Raw genomic sequence first — 17,017 nt, forward strand, 5'->3', positions numbered from 1 at the left:
TGCCTCCAGAAGTGGTGGGTCCTCCAACGCCCCAGGTTTTAAAGAAGAGATTGCGCAAGCATTTGTTTGAAATGATATAGGGGTTTCCTGCTTTGAGCAGGGGGTTGGACTAGAAGACCTCCGAGGCCCCTTCTAACTCTGTTACTCTGTTAAATCCTATATATTATGGAAGCTTGACGGGTACAAAGTAGGAAACCTTTAAGTTTAAGAGGCCAAAAAGTGACCAGTCTCGAAAATAATTCTGCAAAATATAATTATAGAACCAAGGATGCCCTGTGCCTTTTAAACCTTTACTTTCTTAGTTTCAAAACATAATCCAATTCCTTCGTTTCACACCCTAGGCTGCTTGGCTTCAAAAGTCTCATAACCCAGACTCAGGTTTTTCTGACCCACATCTAATGTGGACACTGGTTTGTCAGCCCGTAACTTTAATTACACCATCTGAAGCTCACTCCAAAAGAAGGCATGGAGGTATTGAACATACAATTCAAGATGGGAGAACAAACTCTATTTTCCCACCTGGCCACCCTGACTAATTTGAAAGAGCTTCTTTTTTTTTTAATTGGATGGACTCAGGCATGGAGCTTTTCTCCGGAAGAAGAACACATTCTTGTCCACCATTTAATTGCAGCTAATATATAGATCTGTTGCTCCGTCAAGTCTCCCATGAGCAGTGAAACACCTCTCTCTCTGTGTCTGTGCGAGAGAGGAGAGGAGAGATCAAATTATATATATAAACAATATATGAACCCCATCTTGCAATCACATAAACAAAAATTGACAGCAAATACAAGCAAGAGATTAAATCAAATGCCTGCTGGGTTTCAGACGTTTCGGGCAGATTTTTCTACAAATAACGAGAAGAAGGGATAGATGGCCACAGTTCCATAGCCTGAAGGTCACCATGGTGAAGGTTATGCCCATTAAATCTCATTTATTTTCTAAGTTGGGATCACCATCCATTAACACAGGCCGCAAAGGTATGTGTGTACGTGGAGGTGTGTGCTTTTCCAGTGTCATGGATGACATACTGAGCAAGGAACTTCATAGAGAGAGGTGTGTGGTTTTCAATGGGGGGAAGTCAATTTAGTTGAATAAAAGCTATCCCCTTCCTTTGTTGATGGATGACATCTCTGTAGTGCCAAATCTGCATAACTAATGGTGGTTTACATCATAGAAGGAAAAATCAACTCTGATCAGCTGTGAAACAACACTCAAGGAGAATGTAACCAGGGCAAGATCAATTCAAAGCTAAACAATCATCAGCTCCTACCCAATCTAAGTGAAGGGATTTTCTCCTTTGTTAAAGGTGGAGTTACTGCAATCCTAAATATCTATTTTCTCTCTGAGCGATGCTCCTAATCACTACTTAGGCAAAACCAGGTTAAAATAATCAATCCATGCCAGATTCCAGATGTTCATTTATCACACTGTAGCTTAACTTTTCTCTAGGACTACAAAAAAAAGGAAAATCTAATTTTGGGCTGTCACCTGGTGGCTGTCCAGATTTTTGCAGCTATATAAAATTTATGAAGCAAGGAGAGGACCTGGATGGGGGAGCATCCGAGCAGCTGGGGGTGGACCTGTAATCTCCAAGAATTGCTCAGGGAGAAGCTACATCCCATTTTAGTTCAGGCACGCTGGAACTTGTGGTCTTTTTAGGAGACCAATTTCACAAGTCCTCTGGAAACACTTCTTCCATGGCTGAGAGAAAAAAAAATGCAAGAAAGAGGGGGTGTGTGGAAACACTGCCAAGGAGATTGTTTATTTTTGTTTTATTTATTTCTATCTCCCTTTTATTATTTTTATGAATAGCTCAAGGGGACAAACATACTCATTCCACCTTGTGTGGTTGCTTGAGCGGAGAGAGCACGATTGGCCCAAAGTCACCTAGCCAACTTTCATGCCGAGGGCTGGACCAGAACTCCTTGTCTCCTGATGAGTTGCCCAAAGCCATCCAACTGGGTTTTATGCCTATGGCAGGACTAGAACTCACCACCTCTTGGTTTCTAGCCTGATGTTTTAACCACTAGACCCAACTGATTCTCTTAGCAGCCTCCACTCCGGTTTGGATCATATGCTGAAGCATAAAGTTACCAGTTCGTTTAACATATTTATTTATTTATTTATTTTTATTACATTTATATCCCGCCCTTCTCCGAAGACTCAGGGCAGCTTACAAGCTTAGCAGTTTATATTGTGCCAATACAGCCAACAGGTCATTCTCTAACCTGAATAAGAGGTCGGCAGTTTGGCGGGTCGAATCCCGAGTGCCGCGTAACAGAGTGAGCGCCTGTTACTCGTCCCAGCTTCTGCCAACCTAGCAGTTTGAAAGCACGTAAAAATGCAAGTAGAAAAATAGGGACCACTCCGGTGGGAAGGTAACAGCGTTCCGTGCGCCTTTGGTGTCTAGTCATGCCAGCCACATGACCACGGAGACGTCCTCGGACAAGCGCTGGCTCTTCGGCTTTGAAACGGAGATGAGCACCGGCCCCTAGAGTCGGAAACGACTAGCACGCACGTGCGGGGGAACCTTTACCTTTACCTATGAAGGCAGACAAGACCGTAAAGTTCTTTAGGTAAATTTGACACCAGAGGAATCGGGGCTGAAGTAATTTGGTTGGGTTGGGAATCCATTATGACAGCCCAGAGAAATTTGGGCGGAAGTAATTTGGTTGGGTTGGGAATCCATTATGGCAGCGGTGGCTGATCAGAAACAGCTCCTCCCACTTCGGCCAAGCTTCCTTTAAAAAGGCACAACCCCCCCCAGTTATTCTAAAATCCATTTATGTGGCATTATTTATTACTTAGTAGCAAGCAGATGGAGCCATTTTCCTTGCAGCAATTTGAAAGAGAGACATTACTTTTCTACATAGGCTGCAGGGTTGATTTATGTTCTCCAGAACTAGGAAACTTCCAAGATCTGCTTTGAGGTTTTGTCCAATAAAAAAAAATGGAAAAGCGGTTTTGGGGAGGTTTTTACTTTTATGACACAACTTCCAAATTAACTCATTACCCAGTGAAATATCGTGGTGCCCAAATCATTAACACACACTAAAAAATTAAATACTGTGATATTTTAAAGGCCTCTTTCCTAGGGCGATGAATTTAAGACTCTCTTGCATATCTTTGAATGTGATCACTCTTGAGAGGATGAGGAACGGGAGAATAAATGTTCTTTCCAAAAGAGAGGCAATTTCCTAGTACAAATTATTTTTTTTCCCTTTAAGAAAGGTTATGCGTTTGGTTAAATCCACACTTAATCATACTTGAAGTTGAGCTCTAAAATCAATAAGTCTAAATTATACTATGATGTGAAGAATAATTGCCTCTACGGTTTTTGTTAAAAAGGATGGATTCTTCTTTTCTGTTCTAATTGTCCTCCAAGGAATTGGCAAAATATCTGAAGGCAAAAAGATATTTTTTTTCCATCTTTGGAGGATGGAAAGTAACATTGCACTTCTGACACCCCTTAAAAATAGGAACAATATTTATTCCCCAGAAGGAAGGTAGAAAGAAGAGGGAGGTAGAAAGAGGGGAAGGAAGGAAGGAAGGAAGGAAGGAAGGAAGGAAGGAAGGAAGGAAGGGGAAAGAGGAGAATGAAGGAAGGGTGGAAGGGTGGAAGGAAGGAAGGTCAGAAAAGAGGGAGGTGGAAAGGAAGATAGGAAGAAGGAAGAAAGAGAAAGAAAGAAAGAAAGAAAGAAGGAAAGAAAGAAAGAAAGAAAGAAAGAAAGAAGGAAGGAAAGAAAGAAGAGAAAGAAAGAAAGAAAGAAAGAAAGAAAGAAAGAAAGAAAGAAAGAAAGAAAGAAAGAAAGAAAGAAAGAAAGAAAGAAAGAAAGAAAGAAGGAAAGAAAGGCTAAATAGAAGATTGCTACTTATGCAGAAGATATTTAAGAAAAGGATAAAGTTTTGTCCGCAATTGTTTTTACTGGGTATAATTACGGATACTACTGTTGTGGACATTAAGTTGATATTGAACTTAATTACGGCAGCAAGAATATTGGAAGAAGGAGGAACTGCCGACTATAGAAGAATGGACTTTAAAAGTTTCTGACCTGGCGGAAATGGCAAAGATCTCGGCTTACTTGAAAGACCATTCGCAACAACGTTATATTACGGAGTGGAAAAAGTGGATTGACTACATCCAGAACAAATATGGGACCAAAAAGTTTCATTTAGCATTTGCATAAATTTTGATGTGATATTAGTATTGCTTGTAGTCATTTTATACGAGCTAGAGTGCGATAGACTTAATAGCTTATTGTTGTTAGCATAGGGTTGTTTATGATTGCTTTTATTTTTATACCTTGTATTTAGCTCTGGGAAGTCGGGGATGGGGAGGGGAGGGGGGAGGGTTGGGAAGGGGGTGGGGGGGAGGGGTTGTTAAAGATAAAATGTATTGAAAAACTTTTCAATAATAAAAAAAGAAGGTTGCTACTTGGCTTCAGTACAGTTTATAGAGCCTTCAGTTTTTCCAAACCAATCAGTTACAGCCGTTTTGTCTTCCATTTAGTTAAGGTCCTTTAATTATGTCTCCTTTAATGGAGTTTTAAAGTTTCTGTATGATCTGAAATACAATATCTGATTGACATCCAAAGAGCTTGTGGCCCAGAGCAACTTTATAACCCTGGAAAGTCGATAAATGAACAAATTAAGAAAAACAGCCACTTTCCTTCATTTCATACAAATAAAACGACTTAAGTATACTTTTAGAGCCAGTTTTGGCTAGTGGTTAAAGCACCAGGCTATAAAAGGGGAGACTCCGAGTTCTAGTCTCATGTTAGGCATCAAGACAACTGGGTGATCTTGGGCCAGTCACTTACTTTTGCCCTCGGAAGCAGGCAATGGCAACCCACTTCTGGGGAAAAAAATGTCATCGAAGGAACCCAAACACAAAAATAGAGTTCCCAAAGAAAACGAATAGTAACAGTTATTATTTTTGAAAAGGAAAGCATTCCCTAGCCCAGATCTTTTTATGTCTGAATTCAACCCATCCTGTTCTGACATTCACTTTTAATTTGAGCCCAAGAGCCTAAACAAAAGTGACAGCTGCGCAGACAAAGAGGCTTTAAAATAGTTTTGGTCAAAGTCCAGCGTGTCCCTGGCAAGGGACCAAAATTGTTGAGGGGATCAGAAAGCACAGATTTAATGTAAGATAAAATAAAGGCCAGCTTCAGAATTGTGAATAGCCCCCCTGATTGCTAACTGTTGTCAGATTATGGAATATCATCTAGTCATGATGGCTGAAAACTGATATTTTGTGATGGAAACACATAAAAATATAATTAGGAAATAGGTTTGACGTAACTGGAAAAAAAAAGTCTTCCATCTTCTTTCCTTTCCTCATCATTTGGGACTAATTTTGGAATGGCTAAAACCCCCTCCACTTGCTAGTTTTTTGGGGGAAACCCCCTCCCCCGCATCGGCTGCTATCGGTTTCGCCGTGTTTCAATTGCACGGCGGGACAAAACAGCAATCTTATGAAATGCAGGGACAAATCATCCTTATTCATAACTTATTAATAATCAATCATTTAATGAGATTTCCACTCGGTGCACATTCTTATTCATCGATTCCTTTATTTAAATTTGCTAATTAAAAGAAAAAGGCAAGATGGTTTGTTTTTTGGAATATTCTTGGTTAATTTGTTTTAGATCATTTCCCATTTTTCAGGCTTATTTAATTATATCTCAAGGCATGTACTTGCAAAATTCCAATGAGCCATGTTTTGATCGCTCAAGCTTGCATTTAGGCAAACTCCAGCCTTTTGCACAGAATTAGTGGTGTCACCTCAGTAACAGTAACACAAAAAGAGTTGGAAGGGATCTTGGAGGTCATCTAGTTGAAGCCCCTGCTCTCGCAGGAGACCTATACTGTTTCTGGTAGATGGTTGTCTAGTTTTTTTTTTAAAAAAAAAACCTCCAGTGTTGGGACACCCACAATTTCTGCAGATAATTTGTTCCACTGGTTGATTGTTCTCACCGTTAGGAAATTTCTCCTTAGTTCTAGATTGCTTCTCTCCTTGATTAGTTTCCATCCTTTGCTTCTTGTCCTGCCTTCAGGTGCTTTGGAGAATAGGTTGATCCCCCCCTCCTCTTTTTTGTGCCAGCCCTTCAAATATTGGAACATTGCTATCATGTCACCCCTAGTCTTTTTTTTTGTATTAGACATCTCCAATTCCTGCAGTTGTTCTTCAGATATTTTAGCCTCCAGGCCCCTAATCATCTTTGTTGCTCTTCTCTGAATTCCAGTATGCAAACTCCTTCGCTAACTGACCAATAGGCTATACCAGTGGTTGTCAACCTTTTCTCCACCACAGACCCCCTTTAAATACCTTTTGTGGCCATGGCCATGGACCACCTAGAGTTAACTCAAGATTTAAATCATAAGTTTTTTTCAAGTCTTTGCGGACCTGCTGTGATGACATTGTTGCTCCCCAGGGGTCTGCGGACCACAGGCTGAGACCCACGGGCCTCTAGTTTTTATTTCTGATTCTGAGTGCATGGAAAATAGCTGGTATTTCTTAATGATGAATGATGGGCATCTTCCAAGGAATGGTAGAAAGGGATAAATGAAGAAGGGAATGGGTGGGGCAACATTGTAATGCCAACTTCCAGCCCTTTTCCATCTGCATCCTGACATTGTGTGCAAGTACACAACAGGATGAGCCTGCACTATGATGTTGACAAATGCTGCATTTTTTTTAAGGTATCCACCCTGGGAACAAAGTTCAGTCAGCATATTACATATGGCAATTCACCAAAATACAATTTTCTTTTTGCAGTTCCTCCAGTATTTCAACTTTCAAAGAAGGGCAGAATTTGAATGATAGCTACATTCCAATTTGCCTTCCTAGATTAATTTGTACAAATTAGATTGGTTCCAAAACAAATATGTAGTCCAAATACGTGGTTTCCTCCATCTTTCATTGAAAGGACTCTTTAATGGTATAGGGGTTTCCTGCCTGAACAGGGGGTTGGACTAGATGACCTCCAAGGTCCCTTCCAACTACTTCTTCTTCTTCTTCTTCTTCTTCTTCTTCTTCTTCTTCTTCTTCTTCTTCTTCTTCTTCTGATGATGATGATGATGATGATGATGATGATGATGATGATGCTAAGCCATAAGCTCCAGACTCCTCTCCTTTTTCTCCTTTATTGGCAGGGGCTGGCTATTTTTATTCTCCTAAGTCTTCTACCCATGAATAACTGCTAAATAACAACAATAAGCTGAGTCGGAAACAAACTACCACTATCTGAAGGGTGTCACCATAGTCAAGATAAAGAACAAGAGGCCTCTCGGAGGAGTCCGGGTGTGACAAAACCTATCCCAATGAATAGTGACATCTTGAATAAAATCACTGCACAACTCCGGATAGGTCAAGAAACGACACTGTTTTTCTGGGATGCACTGACAGCAGGGTGACAGAGATTAATAGCTTTGTATTGACTGAGTAACTTCCAGTTTCTTATCTTTGTCAAGTCAAGGCTGTGTCTTAGAAGCGAAACTGTTATTAGTCTTATAATTGTGGAGACATTTAAAGGGTTTCCCCTTAAGGGACGATGAAATCCAATAAAGCTTTCATAAAACCTCAAGCGCTCATGTGAAACACAGACAGACAGACATGCAGGCGTACACACACACACACACACACACACACACACACCCAACAGCAACACTTCTACAAGCCACCACCAATGACTCTTCTTTTAGAGACAGGCGTGCTTCAGTGGGGGGAAACCTTGAAATCTCTGTGGTGAATAATGTTTGATTTATGAAAGCGGTTTTGAATTTGTATCGGTTGTTTTATTAAAAATATATGAAACAATGCTTTAGATATGTGCGAGCAGGATCCGCTTTTGTCTTGATCAAGCCTCTGTTTGTCTGAAGTGTTGCTTTCTCTTTTACCTTGTCACTTAGATGCATGATGATTTAGTTATACAAATTTGTATTGCTAATAGAGAACTGTAATTTAATTTAGGGAAGATTGACCCATTTTGCTTCCACTGTGAAGATTCAAAGAATTTTCCCCCCCTTTCCATGATTGTGTATTTTCTCCTTTTACAGCTCAAGCTGTGATATTACCTCCCCTTCCCCACTGTCTAATATCGTTTGATTTGTAAAGGAATATTTAAATTTATTTTGTTCTCTGTTGTTTCTCTGCATTTTATGACTGGTTACAATACAAAAATGGAGTTTTTTGGAATTAGGCAAATCTTATACATACACTGACAATTCACTTAGGGCTATGAGACTGAAAGCATGCTAGCCAAGTCCATAAAACCTCCCTGAAGAATTGCATTCCTGTTTATTGATTGGTGGATTGATTGCACACGTAGTCTTCTCTATAAAGAATTGCTGAAGATAAAGTTGCAATTGCTGTGGAAAAGATAAAAGTGTCACAGCTAAGTTCAAAGACTCCTAACATTCCCTAATGCAGGGGTCTTCAAACTTGGCCCTTTTATGACTTGTGGACTTCAACTCCCAGAATGCTGGCTGAGGAATTCTGGGAGTTGAAGTCCACAAGTCATAAAAGGGCCAAGTTTGAAGACTCCTGCCCTAATGGGCTGTTAACAAATTTTCCCTATCCTGGGTGGACTTTGGAGAAGAACTTTAGATGCCAATCTTCAGTTCTTCAACTCCTATCAAGCTCCTCATATATTGGATATTCATATCCAGATCTGAAATGGAAAAGAATTTCTACATTTTCTCCCTCCATCCTTCGCTCTCTAACCCACAAAGCACTTGACATAATCTTCTCCTTCCCCAAGAATTTCCCTTCTCTTCATGTGTCAATGCTGGGAAGAGAAATGGTAGAACCAGGTAGGGATGTTTCTTTAAGACTTTGCTGAATTTAGGTGCCTTCTAGAGATCTGGACTTCAACTCCCAGAATTCTCAGCAAAAGCCACCTTGGCTGGCCATCTTTGGGAGTTAAATTCCATCCATCTGGAAGGCACCCCAGTGAGACAAGGTCAGTTTTCATATTTTGCTCTTTTCAATTTTGTTTTTGAGCACTTCTGGTTGGGACTGCAGCCAAGGTAAACTTTGGTGACTGTTTAAGATTTCTCACTCTGCAAAATGAGCCTGAAGATTGCAAAGTAGAGCTGAATTTATTGAATACCCTCAATCGTGATGATGACTGAGTAAATTTATTCCCCATGCTTGTTTATCCCAACACTCTAGGCAATGGCATTGTTCTTTTGCTCCTTAGCCTTAGTTTTGGCATTAGGTGAACTTTACTTTGCATACATTTAAATGAAGAAAGGATCCAAGCAATGTTTTTTTTTCCATACTCCATGAAAAATATCAGTAGTGGGTGTTGGTAATTTGAAGTGAAATAGGATTGTGTATGTTTTCTTCCTAAAAATGCTTCCTGGCTGATGATTTAATTCATATTTTTCCAAAAAGCAAATGCATTTCTTAGCTTTTTGCAAAGGTCATTGAGATAGTTAAATAAGGAAAGTTTTCTTTGGTCCTGCCCCAAGTAAGATAGGACCGAATGATTGCCCTGCTGTTGTTTTTTAAAGCGCTCTAGTTATTTATCCATTGCTTATCCCGAAATGGCTTTCAGCAAGTTGCTATATGCAAAAGGACCGCAGACTCATCTGATTTGCACTTGCTGTGATCCTGAGGGAGCCACAAAACTGTTTTACCTGGTACATAACACTATTAATATAATCGTGAAACAATGAAGTGGGATTTGTGAGATGTTGGTCGAGAAAATAAAATGTGCTTCTGCAAACTTTCTGAGACTAATTAAAATTTCCAACTCCCAAGGGCTGGCCACCACAGTCAGCAGCAAGTGGAATGTGGGATCCGGGTTGAAATTCAATGGATGCTCACATGGCAACGTTGGTTAAGATAAATGAATATGACTCTCTCCTCTTTTCTGCACTGCATGATTTAAATATCTTTAATTCCATTGTGTTTAGGAAGAGATTGTTTCACCGTTTACCACAAACCGACAAAACCAATAAAATCCTCACCCAGCAGCACTCTCCCCTTAGGGAGGTACAAGGGTGTGCCACTGAAATATTAAACATCACAACTGAGATCTTTTGGATAACTCGCTCTCTCTATATATGGAATGCCCAGTTACTCAGTGCCAGATTTTTGAAAGCGAGGTATATAAAACAATCTATACTTGGCTGGATAAATCTGATAGTTATGCTTACTCACTTTTTTTGTTTGCTTGCTTGCTTTCTCTGCTTAGATAAAAGTTGTGATTTGGTAGATTTCGACTGATCAATCAATCAGCCAAACCGATTAATCAATTCTAGACCAGCTATATAAATTGCTATCTTCCAAATGAATAGAATAGAATAGAATAGAATAGAATAGAATAGAATAGAATAGAATAGAATAGAATAGAATAGAATAGAATAGAATAGAATAGAATAGAATAGGAGTTGGAAGGGACCTTGGAGGTCTTCTAGTCCAACCACCTACTTAGGCAGGACACCCTATATAATTTCAGACAAATGGCTGTCCAATCTCTTCTTAAAAACTTCCAATGTTTGACTATTCACAACTTCTGGAGGCAAGCAGTTCCACTGGTTAATTGTTCTGTCAGGAAATTTCTTCTTACTGTAGTTCTAGGTTGCTTCTCTCCTTGAGCCAAACTATTTTAAGAACAGAAATCATGAAATTACAGAAGTGGAAGAAGTGATTGAGGTCATCACGTTGAACCTCTTGCTAGGCTCAGGAGTCCAAACAAGAACCCCTCAAAATATCTATGCAGTCTCTGGTTGAAAATGTTCAGCAAGGTGGAGCCCACCTCATCCCAAGATGTTTGAATCCACTGTCAGGGTTTCTACCATATTCCATCATATAAGTTAAACCCATATCTCCATAGTCTGTACATGGTATGATGGAGAACTTTTGAATTTTAGCCGTGGGATGAGTGGAAGTGATAGGAAAGCATCTTGTCTGTTCCTTTTTCTTCCTACCTTCCTTCCTCGCTGAGGTTCAACTTGTTCTCGGCTCCTTTCTGGGATAAATCAATATAGGTTGGTGATGTGCTTCCAACAATTGATTGTCACTGAAGGATATTAGCTTCCCTTGATATGTAATCATGGCAACCGAGTGCTTGAACAGATGGAGTTAAGCTTGTGTCTCTTTGTTCATGGTTGTGGATGTACTCTGTCAATACAAGCAGACAATGATCACGACGGGTCTTTAATAGCTTGGAATCAGAGGCCTATTTCTTATAATTCTTCATAGCGTCAGACGTGCATCTTGTAAGTGTTTGATATTATGCTAAGCCAATCCTTGGTGAATTATGGTTTATTAAATAAGCCACATTTGGGCTGGATAATATGATAAGCTATAACTCAAAATAGTCAATTTCTACCTCATTGTTAGCATCTCCAAAGACCCTCTAGGTGGATGTGAAATTCAGTAGCACTGAATTTTATTGAAATAAGCAACAAAATAAAACTCTTAAGCCTGTGTTAAGTTTCTACATATGTATATGTATATGTGTATGTGTACATATGTATATATGTATAAGGCTTGATTGACAGACGAGGCCCAACCACCAAGAATGATACCAGACCCAAACTCATGATAACATCACATGACATCACCACCACACAACCATTCAAAAAGCAAATCCGAACCCACAACGATAAAGACACACAACCACAAAACAGAAACCTAACTACAGCTGCAACATCAGCCACTTTAAACCCCTCCAAACCACACAATAAGCAAACTGACACCCACTATAAAAACATGGCACCACCACAAACACGAAGCCGAACAAAAGCAGCACAACTCACCAGCTCAGGTCTGGAGCTGGCAGCTGAGACCAGCCCATCCACTCAGAACACCCCCCCACCCAATCAGAACACACCCACCATTCAAAACACACTCCCACCCAATCAGAACACACTTGGTCCCCTACCCAATCAGAGCACACCTCCACAGAACACACCCCCTCTGGCAGTTTAAAAAAGAGGAACAAACAGCCACATGCTTCTCCCAGAAGAAGGAAGCTAAAGCCTGATGATGACGGATGGGATTCCGTTGAAACGTTGCGCCTACACCTTTAGTTCTACGCGGGGAAAAACCCGAAAAACCAAGGATCCACATACAGGCACCCGCGAAAACCTCAGAAAACACACACACACACAAACACACACACACACACACACACACACACACACACACACACACACACACACACACATATATATATATATATATATATATATATATATATATATATATACAATATATATATATATATATATATATATATATATATATATATATATATATATATATATAAATACTCTCTCTCTCTCTATATATATATATATATAGTATACTATATATATAGTATAGTATAGTATATATATATATACAGTATATATAAAACGAACTTAGCATTTTAATTCCGTGTCCTTGAGGAATGTCACTGCTTTCTCGCAACTCACCTTTCCCCACCTCAACTGTCATTCAAAGGTTGATTTTTTTCCCCTTTAACAGCCATTCACAATAGTGGTTTTCGACCCATAGTGAACTGGGTTTGTACAGTACACTTTTGCAAGATGTGTCATCCAGTTGCATATCAAAAACTTAAAAAGAACACTGTCCACTAGCCTCTACCAATGATGTCAAATAGCTTGCTTAGATCTGCTCCTTACTAAGAAAATTGTAAAAGCAGAATAACAGAATAACAGAGTTGGAAGGGACCTTGGAGGTCTTCTAATTCAACCTTCTGCTCAAGCAGCAAACCCTATACCATTTCAGACAAATGGTTGTCCAATCTCTTCTTAAAAACCTCCAGTGATGGAGCACCCACGACATCTGGAGGCAAGCTGCTCCACTGATTAATTGTTCTAAGTGTCAGGAAATTTCTCCTTAGTTCTAGGTTGCTTCTCTCCTTGATTCGTTTCTATCTGCTGTTCCTTGTCCTGCCTTCAGATGGTTTGGAGAATAGGTTGACCCCCTCTTCTTTGAGGCAGCCCCTCAAATATTTTTTTTAATCCCATTTATATCCCGCCCTTCTCTGAAGACTCAGGGCGGCTTACAGTCTAAGAAGCACAAATCAATGTGCTTAGCAATATTGGAGCACAGCAAAGCAACATAAGAGTCTGTCCATCCCTCTAGTTATAGATGTTCCTCTACAATGGTAGCTCTAGATGTCCTTCACTGAAGATCTTCTGCAATCAGAAAAGCTCTTGGTTCTGATGAATTTTTCACTTCTTTCTTCTTAGAGCTGATCTGTCTTGTGCAGATACCATTTTACTCCATCTCACCTTTGTTTCTCACCATAAGTAGGCTGTATTGCTATTATCATCTTATTCATCTTCTCGTTTCTCATCTTGTCTCATCTTCCCTACTATCTTCTCTTTTTGGTATCTTTTGATTTACCCCTTGTTGTTTGTTTCTTATGGTTAATGATTGCAACTATGATTTATGATCTATGGCCTATCAGTTTGTTGTTGTATATGTGCACACTGAGAGCTTATGCACCGGAAACAAATTCCTTGTGGGTCCAATCACACTGGGTCTATTCTAAAGAATTCTATTCTATAAAACTCAGGTATCCAGTTTAGACTTCATGGTTTCTCCTTTTTTTTTTGGTCCCCTTCCCCTCTCTGAATCCATATGGGTTCACTCATAACAGCTCTTTCTCTGGAGTTTTTCTTTCTTTCTTGGCTACAAGGTCTGGCTGGGATTCAGAAGCTCACCATGGGATATAACTTTGAATTTAATTCTTTTCCCATCTCTTGATCTCTAACCTGCTCTCAGGCATCCTCCAAGGCAGACCAGATTTCCTGCAAAAGGAGAGATGTCATTCTGCAATTTTGCATTTGTTTTCAAATGTAAAAATATTGGCCAAAGAAACACTTTGGGGTAATCCGACGGAAGCTTTTAATGAGATTTTAATTGCCTAACCTGGATTTAATTTCTTTTGGAAACTGCGCTGGGGTTTTAGGATTGAAGGCACTGTGTCTGGCAAGTAAATAAAGAAAATAGGTCATGCCCAAACCACAGGCTGTCATATGACCAGCAGTACATTTTAATTTAATTTAATTTAATTTATTAATATTTCTATACCGCCCTTCTCCCGAAACACTCAGGGCGGTGTACAGGGCAAGAATAAAACATAGATCATAAGTTAGGTCTGGGCATAATTTTCCAGGCCAAGGGTCCTGACTGACCTTTGAGTGGGCTTTCTGGGGGAGTCACACTCTTCAGATTAGGGAAAGCTTGGACAAAAAGGAAGATGGGCCAAGGCAAAAAGAAAAATCAATCTGGCTTGCAACTGATTGAATTACGGTAAATCATGTTAAGAGAATCACACTTCCTGGATTTCCTCTTTGTCTTTTATTGCACATAATCATTTAGTAAAATCTTTGGGTGGGGTGTTGAAGAACTTAATTTAATATTAAAGTGGATAGCTTGCTTTAATTTAAGAGGGAAATTCAGTCAGTTTGTTATGAAGAGAGGAAGGGAGAGGAGGGAAGGGGAGGGGAAGGGAGAGCAGAGGAGGGGAGGGGAGGCAAGAGAGGGGAGGGGAGAGGAGACGAGAGGAGACAAGAGAGAGATGGTTGAAGGTAAAAGTGGACGATATATTTGAAAATCCTAAATATTACACGTGGAAAGTCTGATACGAATGCACTTATACTCTATATGTGTACCAGGAGAGCTGATTTTGGCAGCAGGCTGAAAACCAGGAGACTGGAAGTTCTAGTCCCGCCTTAGGTATGAAAGCCAGCTGGGTGATTTTGGGCCAGTCACAGGGTTGTTACTGTGCAGAAAGTAGAAGGAAGGAGTTCTTGGTATGTTTGCTGCCTTGAGCTGTTTAGAAAGAATAATAAAGGTGAGAAATCAATCAATCAATCAATCAATCAATCAATCAATCAATCTGCAATTGTCATGCTGTCTTACAGGGTTCTCCAAGCCAATGTCCACCTCCTTAGTCAGTGCCCTTTTTGAACAACTCCCCAAATAACTTCACTATACGGTGGCAAAACCAAACCCTGAATAGGAAAAGCCCACCCACAAAAGATAAATACCAAGGTTGGGAGTTTTGGGGAGGGGGAAAGAAAAGGTGGTCAAGCCTACAGCCTTGGAAGAAGAAGCTGAGCTATCTTTTTACCCAACTGACGATAGCTACTATATCTCTCTTTGTTAAAAGTCATCCCTGTGTGACCTGACCGCTTTCCACAAGCCATCCTTTGGAGACCAGGCAAAAGTTCACCAAGGGTCAGTGCAGTCATCAGGACTTGATGTAACTTGAGGGTTATTTGAAATCAGGCTCCTGTGAAGACCAGAAAGGTTGGCAGGAGCTGTAAGGTCTCATTCTGCCGAGGCATTGACACCGAGATCTATGTGAAGTGATCTGTGATTACTTGATATTGACTGGAACTCTGCTGGGAAGGGATGACATGCTGCTAACTCAATAGGAGTCCTTCTCAAGGAAGTCATGCTCTTTCTTTCTTTTTTTCTTTCTATTGTTGGGATGGGGTTAAGACAAGCAGCTTTCTCTCTCTCTGTCTCTCTCTTTCTCTCTCTCTCTCTCTCTCTTTCTTTCTTCAAATTGCTGGAATGGGGTTAAGACAATCTTTCTTTCTTTCTTTCTTTCTTTCTTTCTTTCTTTCTTTCTTTCTTTCTTTCTTTCTTTCTTTCCGTTATAATAAAATTGTGCACTGGAGTGCTGCTTGGAAACAGCATCAGGAAATGTTCTACGGAGTGATGGACAGAGTGAAATCTGAAGATACCCACTAAATATGGAGCCAGAAGGCTACTAAAGGAAGGTACAACAGTAATACAGGTAGTCCTCGACTTACAACAATTCATCTTCTCACCTTTTCTTGTCAGTATCTTACGATTATATTACTTTGTTTTCTGTATGTACACTGAGAGCTCATCCTAAAGGTGCTTTTCAAAAGGCAAGTGGACACAGAAAGGTTGGCGACCCCTGTGCTTGAATGATTGAACTTTATGATCTTTGATCTCTGCAAGCTTGCCTACAGCAAATTGCTAACTGCCAAACCACCCAGGGGCCTTTTATTTTATTTTGATGGGGAAAATAATCAGCTCTTTTTGATAAAATAATAAGAATTTAAAAAAAGAGAAAGAAAGCCAGAAAGAAAACTGTACATTTCTATATTGCTACGCGACCATCTGGGGCCATTACTCCCACTGCATCGTAGAGGTTAAGAATAAACCAACTCTCTTGATACCTAGAAAATTAACATAGGTTGCATCTCACTCCATATGGCAGCTGATTATGCCAAGACAACTCAAGGAACTCAAGGTGCTTTCTAATAGGCAGAAAGTTGCTAAAAAATATCATTTCCCTCCTTTCCCATCGTGCCTAGATTTGGCAGCTTTGTCTTCTGCCAAGTTATTTCAGCCGTTTGTGACTTTTGTGGTTGTCGGTTGGACGTACCTGAGATTACTTGAAGTTGGCTTAGAAAGAAATTAGAGGTAGGTGACTTCTGGCTGAGGATATGACTCATCCCATTTGGGATCATAGATAGACCCATCTGAAATATTTTACCTTAAGAAGAAAAGGATCCAAGGAACGTAACTTGACAACATTTGTGTGGCCAACATAAAGACCTCCAGATAATGCTGGGACTAGGGAACCAGCAGAGGTGTAGAGTTAGATTAGCATGTGGATGGGATTCCCATCAGGAAATTTCAGATCTGGAATCTAGACTTGGAAATTGAGGGGAAAATATCTCAAAAGAAAACAAGGATTTGTATGTTGTTGCCAAGAGGAATCCATGGAAATACCCATAAAGTCACCAGGAGCAGAGCTTAACTTGAGGGCATCTTTACCTTTTATGATACTCCTTCCAGTAAGAAGATACACTTTTTATGTACTTTTTTTTTTAAAAAAAAACAGCTTTATGAGATCTGCAGTGCTTGGCTTATGTTTGAGAACATGCTGTTTGGTTAATTGTAGAATCTCTTCACATGGGTCACCTTTTCTGACAATAGAGTGGATTGTGAAGCCTCAGCATCCCCATCTTATGAGATTCTGGACTT

The 17,017-nt window shown here is 40.0% G+C and overlaps 1 long non-coding RNA gene across 1 annotated transcript in view; it reads right to left on the reverse strand.

Annotated features, from left to right (window-relative positions):
- LOC310645094 overlaps nucleotides 1-15,786 on the reverse strand; it is a 296,214-nt gene extending 280,428 nt beyond the window's left edge. The window contains exon 1 of the long non-coding RNA XR_014493414.1: nucleotides 15,579-15,786. This is a non-coding gene — a long non-coding RNA (uncharacterized lncRNA). The remainder of the gene's footprint in view (nucleotides 1-15,578) is intronic.
- Nucleotides 15,787-17,017: the final 1,231 nt, after the last annotated feature.

Source organism: Vipera ursinii (genome assembly GCF_947247035.1).
Source record: "Vipera ursinii genome assembly, chromosome: 10".
In the NCBI taxonomy this organism is placed as follows: Eukaryota; Metazoa; Chordata; class Lepidosauria; order Squamata; family Viperidae; genus Vipera; species Vipera ursinii.